This window comes from Ursus maritimus (genome assembly GCF_017311325.1).
Source record: "Ursus maritimus isolate PB19 chromosome Y unlocalized genomic scaffold, ASM1731132v1 scaffold_Y2, whole genome shotgun sequence".
Taxonomy (NCBI): Eukaryota; Metazoa; Chordata; class Mammalia; order Carnivora; family Ursidae; genus Ursus; species Ursus maritimus.
This window is the reverse complement of record NW_024423335.1, coordinates 8,394-15,872: the sequence shown is the minus strand read 5'-3', so window position 1 is coordinate 15,872 and position 7,479 is coordinate 8,394. Positions and strand designations below refer to the sequence as shown.

General features: G+C 34.5%; 1 protein-coding gene across 1 annotated transcript in view; it reads left to right on the top strand.

The window, feature by feature from the left end:
* LOC103680203 (lysine-specific demethylase 6A-like) overlaps window positions 1-7,479 on the top strand; it is a 143,311-nt gene that overhangs the window by 127,456 nt on the left and 8,376 nt on the right.

Sequence of the window (7,479 nt, the reverse complement as noted above, 5' to 3'; positions counted from 1 at the left end):
AACAGTAATTGTGGTCAGAGGAATGTGGGATGTTATAGATATATAACTAAGCTGCTGGAGTTTTTTTATTGTTATTTGTTAAGTATTTTCAGGGCATATATATATATGTGTGTGTGTGTGTGTGTGCATATACATGCATATATAAAAACACATATACATGTATATACATATGTATACACACACACACACACACACACATAAAGAGGAGAAGAAGATTTATCATGTCTTCCAAATCTGTTAGGCCACTGTCTTTAAAATCAATGCTGGTTTATATGAACAATTTCAATTCTGTGTTGAAAATTTCTAATAAATCTGTCCAAACAAAAGCTGAGGCCATGGTAATATGCCCGTCCACTGTTTTTTATAGGGACTCATTCCATTTTTGACACATATTTGAAATTTAAATCAGAAACATCTGAAAGAGCATTTAGTCAAAACTCTTGTATTAATTCCTATTAAAAGTCTACATGTAGTGATCATTTACTGATTTCTCTATTAAGCTCATTACTTTAAGTCTATTTCTTGAAAATATTCACTGGCTTGGCCAAAATGAACTATTTCTTCCCAGTGCCTTAGATTTTTGGGGGGATGGGGGTGGGTTAGAATTTATGCAAAATGAATCACTGTGTTTGAGAACTGCAGTGTTTATGCCAGACACTGTTCTTGGCAATGAAGATAGATGGTAAGACAGAATCTTTGAGTGATGTGGCTTACATTTTAGTGGAGCCAGACAGGCAAATTCTGAATCAGGTAAATAAGTTACCGTTAAGTAATACAAGTAAAATAAAATAGGGCAGTTTTTTTTGTTGTTGTTTACAGGGTACATAGTGCTGCTTTTGCTAAAGTGACTTCTAAGAGTATATTTTCGATAGTTGGACCTGAATAATGAAAAGGAGATAACCATGAGCAGACCTGGGAGTAGAGTATTTCAGGCCTATAAAACATTTAAGCCTAAAAAAGGCTTAAATGAGAAAAACTTTGATACACTTACAGATAGAAAAGCTGGTGTAACTGTGGTAGAATCAATGAAAGGAATATGTGTGGTAGTGAGTTCACATAAATGATCAGGTACTAAATTTTAGACTGATTTGTAGCTGTAGCAGTGGAAGTGGAGGGAGGAATCACTACAATAGTTGTGAAACTAGAACTGAAGGACTTACACATAAATTGGATTGTGGGATAAAAAGAAAAAAGGAATCACAAAAAGGTTATTATCTGTGGTGTTCTTATCTGTTGTTCATTAACTTAAAATATCTCTTACTACCCTCTAGACCCTTTCCAGTTTGTCTCAGTATTTTAAATCAGGGACAGCAAACTTAACGATAGAAAATGTTCCCATTTTCTGTGGTTGCAATTTAAATTACATGGTCTGAGTGTGGCCCCTGTCTTAATGTTGAATTTGAATATATAAATTTAGGTTATCTTCTACTTAAATTCCTGAAAACCATTTTCATCCATATTTTACATACACATTTAAAAAAAAAAAAGACCTAAGTGAATCTATTTATTTACCTATGTTCCATTTCAGCTGGATTATTTGGGTGGTTGGGTCTTTTTTAAAATACATGCTTACAAATTGTGGAATAATGTTGAAGGTTGATCATTTATTATAATTTCAGAATTCTGCATGCAGCTTTGCTATTTAATTGGTGCTCTGATCAAAAATATTAACCAGAGTATTTTAGCCAACTCTGAAAATGTACATCTATCAGCCAACAATGCCTACTTGTATAGCTTTCATTTAATCAGTATTTGAGTAGTAATTGAATGGAGGACCTGGGGTAAGCCCTGGGCATTTATAAACACTCTGTACAAATTCCTGTCTTTGTGTATTTTTCCAGTAGGAAGTTGGGGAGAGATAATGGAGGCAGGAGGGGAAAAGAAAGTTGTAAGTAAATATACTAGTGCATGGATTGAGAGATGTAGATTAAAATATGTAACAATTATGTCAGCTATCCCTCAGTAAAAATAATTCCCAATAAAGGGGTGCCTGGTTGGCTCAGTCGTTGGGCATGTGCTTCTTGATTATGGGATTGTGAGTTGGAGACCTGCACTGGGCACAGAGCTTACTTGATTAAAGGATAAGATAGATCTAGATATCTCCAATAAAAGTGTAACAATACATCTACAGATGTAGATGTACATAGATACTATTTCTGTAGATACTACAGAATCACGACAGGTTTCACGGAGCTGTTCTTTTGGGAAGGAAGATAGCTTGTGTGAAGGACAAAGATATAGTGTAAAAATGAGTATAGAAGTTAATGTAAGAAGAACTGTGAAATATCCCTTTGGATTTTCATATCATATGGGCTCTAAGTGTCCAGTACTAGGTAAGTTTAGTAAGCTCTATTCTAAGCTTAGTACTATTGTAAGTGCTTAACAGAAGTTACCTATTACAGTAGTCCTAGGTTACCTATATAGTTGTACGCAGGGTCAGCATTTTTCTTTCTTTTTAGATTTTATTTATTTATTTGACAGAGAGCATGCACAAGCAGGGGGAGCGGCAAACAGGGAGAGGGAGAAACAGGCTCCCCTCTGAGCAGAAAGCCTGACATGGGGCTCGATCCCAGGACCCTAGGATCATGACCTGAGTTGAAGGCAGATGCCCAACCAACTGAGCCACCCAGTCGCCCCAGGGTCAGCATTTTAAACACAATATGAAAGAATTTGTTTATAATTGACACATCGCTTCACTTTGGGGCGATAGCAAGATTGAGCAGCTGGATACAGATTTTAGAAAAAGCTGATGGAAATACAGAACTTAAGAGGAGTCAAAGCAACAAATATTCTTTTTTTTTTTTTTTTTAAGATTTTATTTATTTATTCGACAGAGATAGAGACAGCCAGCGAGAGAGGGAACACAAGCAGGGGGAGTGGGAGAGGAAGAAGCAGGCTCATAGCGGAAGAGCCTGATGTGGGGCTCGATCCCATAACGCCGGGATAACGCCCTGAGCCGAAGGCAGACTCTCAACCACTGTACCACCCAGGCGCCCCAAAGCAACAAATATTCTATCTAGTAGTTTGTGATTGCCTGGAGAAGAAAAGAACAATGTAGAATAATTATATTTAAGAACAGAAAAAAACAGTAGGGAATAAACAAACAAGTGAGCAATGGAAATATGTTTTTAGAGAAATAGGGAAATATAATGCTGTTGTTTTCCTGTAAGTTCAATTTTGCTGTGTAATTACTGTATACATCACTACTTCCGATCACATACTACAATGTATTCACATTAAATATAGGACCCTGTCGGGGCGCCTGGGTGGCACAGCGGTTAAGCGTTTGCCTTCGGCTCAGGGTGTGATCCCGACGTTACGGGATCGAGCCCCACATCGGGCTCTTCCGCTATGAGCCTGCTTCTTCCTCTCCCACTCCCTCTGCTTGTGTTCCCTCTCTCACTGGCTGTCTCTATCTCTGTCGAATAAATAAATAAAATCTTTTTTTAAAAAAAATAAATAAATATAGGACCCTTTCAAATATGAAGAGTTACTAATTTAACCTGGTTTGAAACCTGTATTACGGTTCTTCTGTGTGTGTGTGTGTGTGTGTGTGTGTGTGTGTGTGTGTGTGTTGTAATTCCTAATAGTCTTGCATGACTTTCCCCTTGCTTTGAGTTACGTCATAGGTGAGTTCTAGGTATTTTCTTTCTTTACCCACAGCAGTGTGGCTTTTCAATTCGATATATCCTAAAGTTATTCTTGTGGAGATAACCAGTGAGTAACAATTTTAAACATAAGGTGTCACAATTGTTACTGATAGCCATTTCTCTCACTGCTGCATTTAGATGTGTGGTTGAATTTTTACATTATTTTTACTGCTATATATTTACCATTTTAACCTCATTTCAATTTGTATTGAAAGATAATTTTTATAATTTAAAGTTATGTTTATTCAAGTTGGTAAGCTGTTGCCAATTTTTAAAGAACACAAAAGCAGCTAGTGATAAGTACAGTGGAAAGTATATAGAAAGATGGTATTCTTTCTCACTTTTCACCCTTGTGCCTAACTATTCTGAATCCAGAGTGTGGGTGTGTGTATTACTGTTTATATCTTCATAGTTGGCTCATACTTAAATCCAGTATACGTAAGTGTAGTACATCAGTCAAAAAGAAAATCAGAATTTACCCTATGATTTATCAACTCCACTCTTCATACTGATTATATATAAAGAGATTTCTTGATTCTTTAATTCATGTTTATTATGAACCAACTTGATGATTGGCTACTTCTGCAGGGTTCTTAGAAGATAATGATCCCTTCTTAGGGTGCTAACACTTAATAAGAAACAAACCATTAAAATATCTTACCTTTGCTTTAATGGAAATATTAATAAGGAACGGTGGGGAAGCACAGAGGCAGTCTCTTCTAAGGATTCAAGAAATCCTTCACAGAACATACAGTATAGGTTATATAGTCCCTTATCTTACACTCTTTGGGCCAGATAATATTTTGAAATTCAGATTTTTGTTTGGTTTTAAATATATGTAGAATCATATTTTCCCCTACTAGGACAATCTTGGGCAGCATTCTTAAACATGTTAAAAACATTCAGTTGGCTCTTCTAAGGATTCAAGAAATCCTTCACAGAACATACAGTATAGGTTATATAGTCCCTTATCCTAAACTCTTTGGGCCTCATAATATTTTGAAATTCAGATTTTTGTTTGGTTTTAAATATATGTAGAATCATATTTTCCCCTACTAGGACAATCTTGGGCAGCATTCTTAAACATGTTAAAAACATTCAGTTGGGCTAATAATAACTATAAAAATGTCATTTTGGTGCCATACAAGCATTATAGAATTTAGGACAATTTCATACAATTTTTGTATAAGTGAATTGTATTTTATTCAGCATTTAACTTATATTTGGTCTGGGTGGTTTAACAATGGCAAATGATATTTCCACTCTCTCTTTTTTGGCTGAATTCGTTGAAATTAAATTGCAGATATAGTGATATTTGATCCCCCCAAAATTCATCTTACATCATCTGAAAAATAAGGATTTTATTCTTCATAATGTTAATATCATTGTCATGCCTAAGAAAATTAAAATCAGAACATCATCTAATATATTATGTATAGATAATATTTTATTACCTGTCAAAAAAAGGTCTTTTTAAAAGCAGTTGCTTTTCCTCAGTCAAATCCTTTATTCCTTATTCAAGGTCACTTAAGTTTTACATTAATTTTACTGTTTGGTGGTTGTATGTTTTAAGTCTCATGTAAGATAGTAACCCTTCTTAATTGCAGTGTCTTTATATTTGAAGAAGACAGTGTAGTTGTGTTCTAGAATGTTTCACAGTTTGGATTTGCCTGGTTGTTTTCTTACTAGATTTATGTTAAACATTTTTTAAAAGAAATATAAATAATGTGCTTTTGTATGGTATCACACCAATACTTACATAATATTGTGATTTCTCACTGTTCGAGATTGGGCTTGTTTAAATTGAGTGTGTATTGTCCTTGGATAACTAACTGTAATTCTCTGCCCTACTTCTAAGTTTTTTCATTATTGTGTCTTAGATGTTATTATATGTGCACTTTAAAGCTTAAGATAAAGTTAGCAGGTGTTTATTCTTACTTTTTAAACGTATTTTCCAAACTAAAGTTAGCCTCCTTTTCGTCTTCATTTTAAAAGAGTTGATTGAAAGTTAAAAGAAATCTTCACTCTATGTAATTTGTGATTGGTCTTTTAAGATACTTGAAATATATTACTTGGGCCTATATTCTCTGCATATTTATTAAGACTCTTTCCTTCATTTTTTGTGAGACTTAATCTGTCCATTATGTTTGAGTTGGTATTCATGCCAAAAGAATTTTCAAACTCAGAAACTAAAGTTCACAGTAATAAAGTAAATTATTTTAACTGAATTTAAGAATTTAGTGTATTATGTTCAAATGATACATATTTTACTATTTATTGAGCAACTAATTTCTAAACCTTTTATATATTAGTTTTCTATTGCTGCTTTAACAAAGTATTACAACTTTCATGTGAAATAGGCCTCACAGGGCTAAAATAAAAGAATTGAGTGGTCTGTGTTCCTTTTTAAAAGCAGTAGAAGAAAATCTGTTTCCTTGCTTTTTTTTTTTTTTTTTTTAAGGTTTCTTCTTGGGTCTGTCCATATTTGTTGGTTTTATAGGTCCCATAACATCTTAAAAGCCAGCAATGGCTGGTCATGTCTTTTCTCGCATGATCTTTCTAACACAAACTCCTCTTCCTCCCTTTTCTACTTTCAAAGACCCATACTTTAATTGAGCACAGCCAGATAATCCAGGATAATATCTATCTCCAGGCTAGGTGTTTAGCAACCTTAATTCCATGTGCAACTTTCATTCCCTTGGCATGTTAACATAGTGTAGCATAGATTCTGGGGATTAAGGTGTGGGTTGTCTTTCAGGGAGGTGGGTATTAATATTCTGTTAGTCTCATAACATTATAAATGGTACAGATACATGAAACATTATGTCCTTTTTACCAGTAAAGAAGCTCAGGCATACAGAAGAAGGAGGTGAGAGTTAACTCTAGGCGTTCTGGCTCTAATCTCTGCTTTTATCCTTTACTTTATAATTGATTTCTTGGGGCCCTAAGCTAAGAGGAGTGAATAAACTCTTAGTGTGTTCAGTAACAAAATCCATGGACTAAGTGGCTCATTAATATTTTATGTCTCACAGTTACAAGAGGGAGAGTTTCAAGATACAATATTGGCCAGCACATTTAGTGTCTACTAACGGCCCATTTCCTTCTTCATAAATGCACATCTTTTTGCTGTGTCCTCATAACATAGAAGAGGTGAGAGAACACTCTGAGGTTGCTTTTTTAGGGCCCTCATTGCATTCTTGAGATCTCAATTCTCATGACCTAATCACCTCCCAGATGCTTAACCTCCAGATACCCTATTCCATTGGGAGTTAGAATTTCAACATATGAATTATGGCAGGACACAGCCATTCGGACTATAGAAAGTAGTTTCTAATTATAAAACAGACTTTAAATTTTCTCAGCTTTGTGGTTTATTTAAGTATAATTGTAAGATATGTAAAATCTACTTGTTGCCCTTACTGAGTACAACCAAGGAATAACAGGCAACAGGATACCTTAGTGTGACCACAGTTAATTGCCATGTATCATGTTTGGTTTTTTTCGTTTTCTTTGTTTTGCATGGCTATGTCAGGAAGATGGGGTGGAAAAGGCAAGGCATCTGTTGATAATTTTTCATTTCCACACCACCTACTAAGATTATCATGAAAGGTTGAAATTGTAATAAAGACTTAAATTAACTCAACCTAAATTTCATCCATTCCAAAAGCCATCTCCACACTGACATTTGGGGACATATTTTGGGAATTTACATGATGTGAATTTCAAGAAAAAACTGGCATTTTCTGAAGTTTCATTTCAGAAATAATAAGTATATTATTATACTTATATAAGTTTATTATTATAAATAATAAGCATATTATTACATATT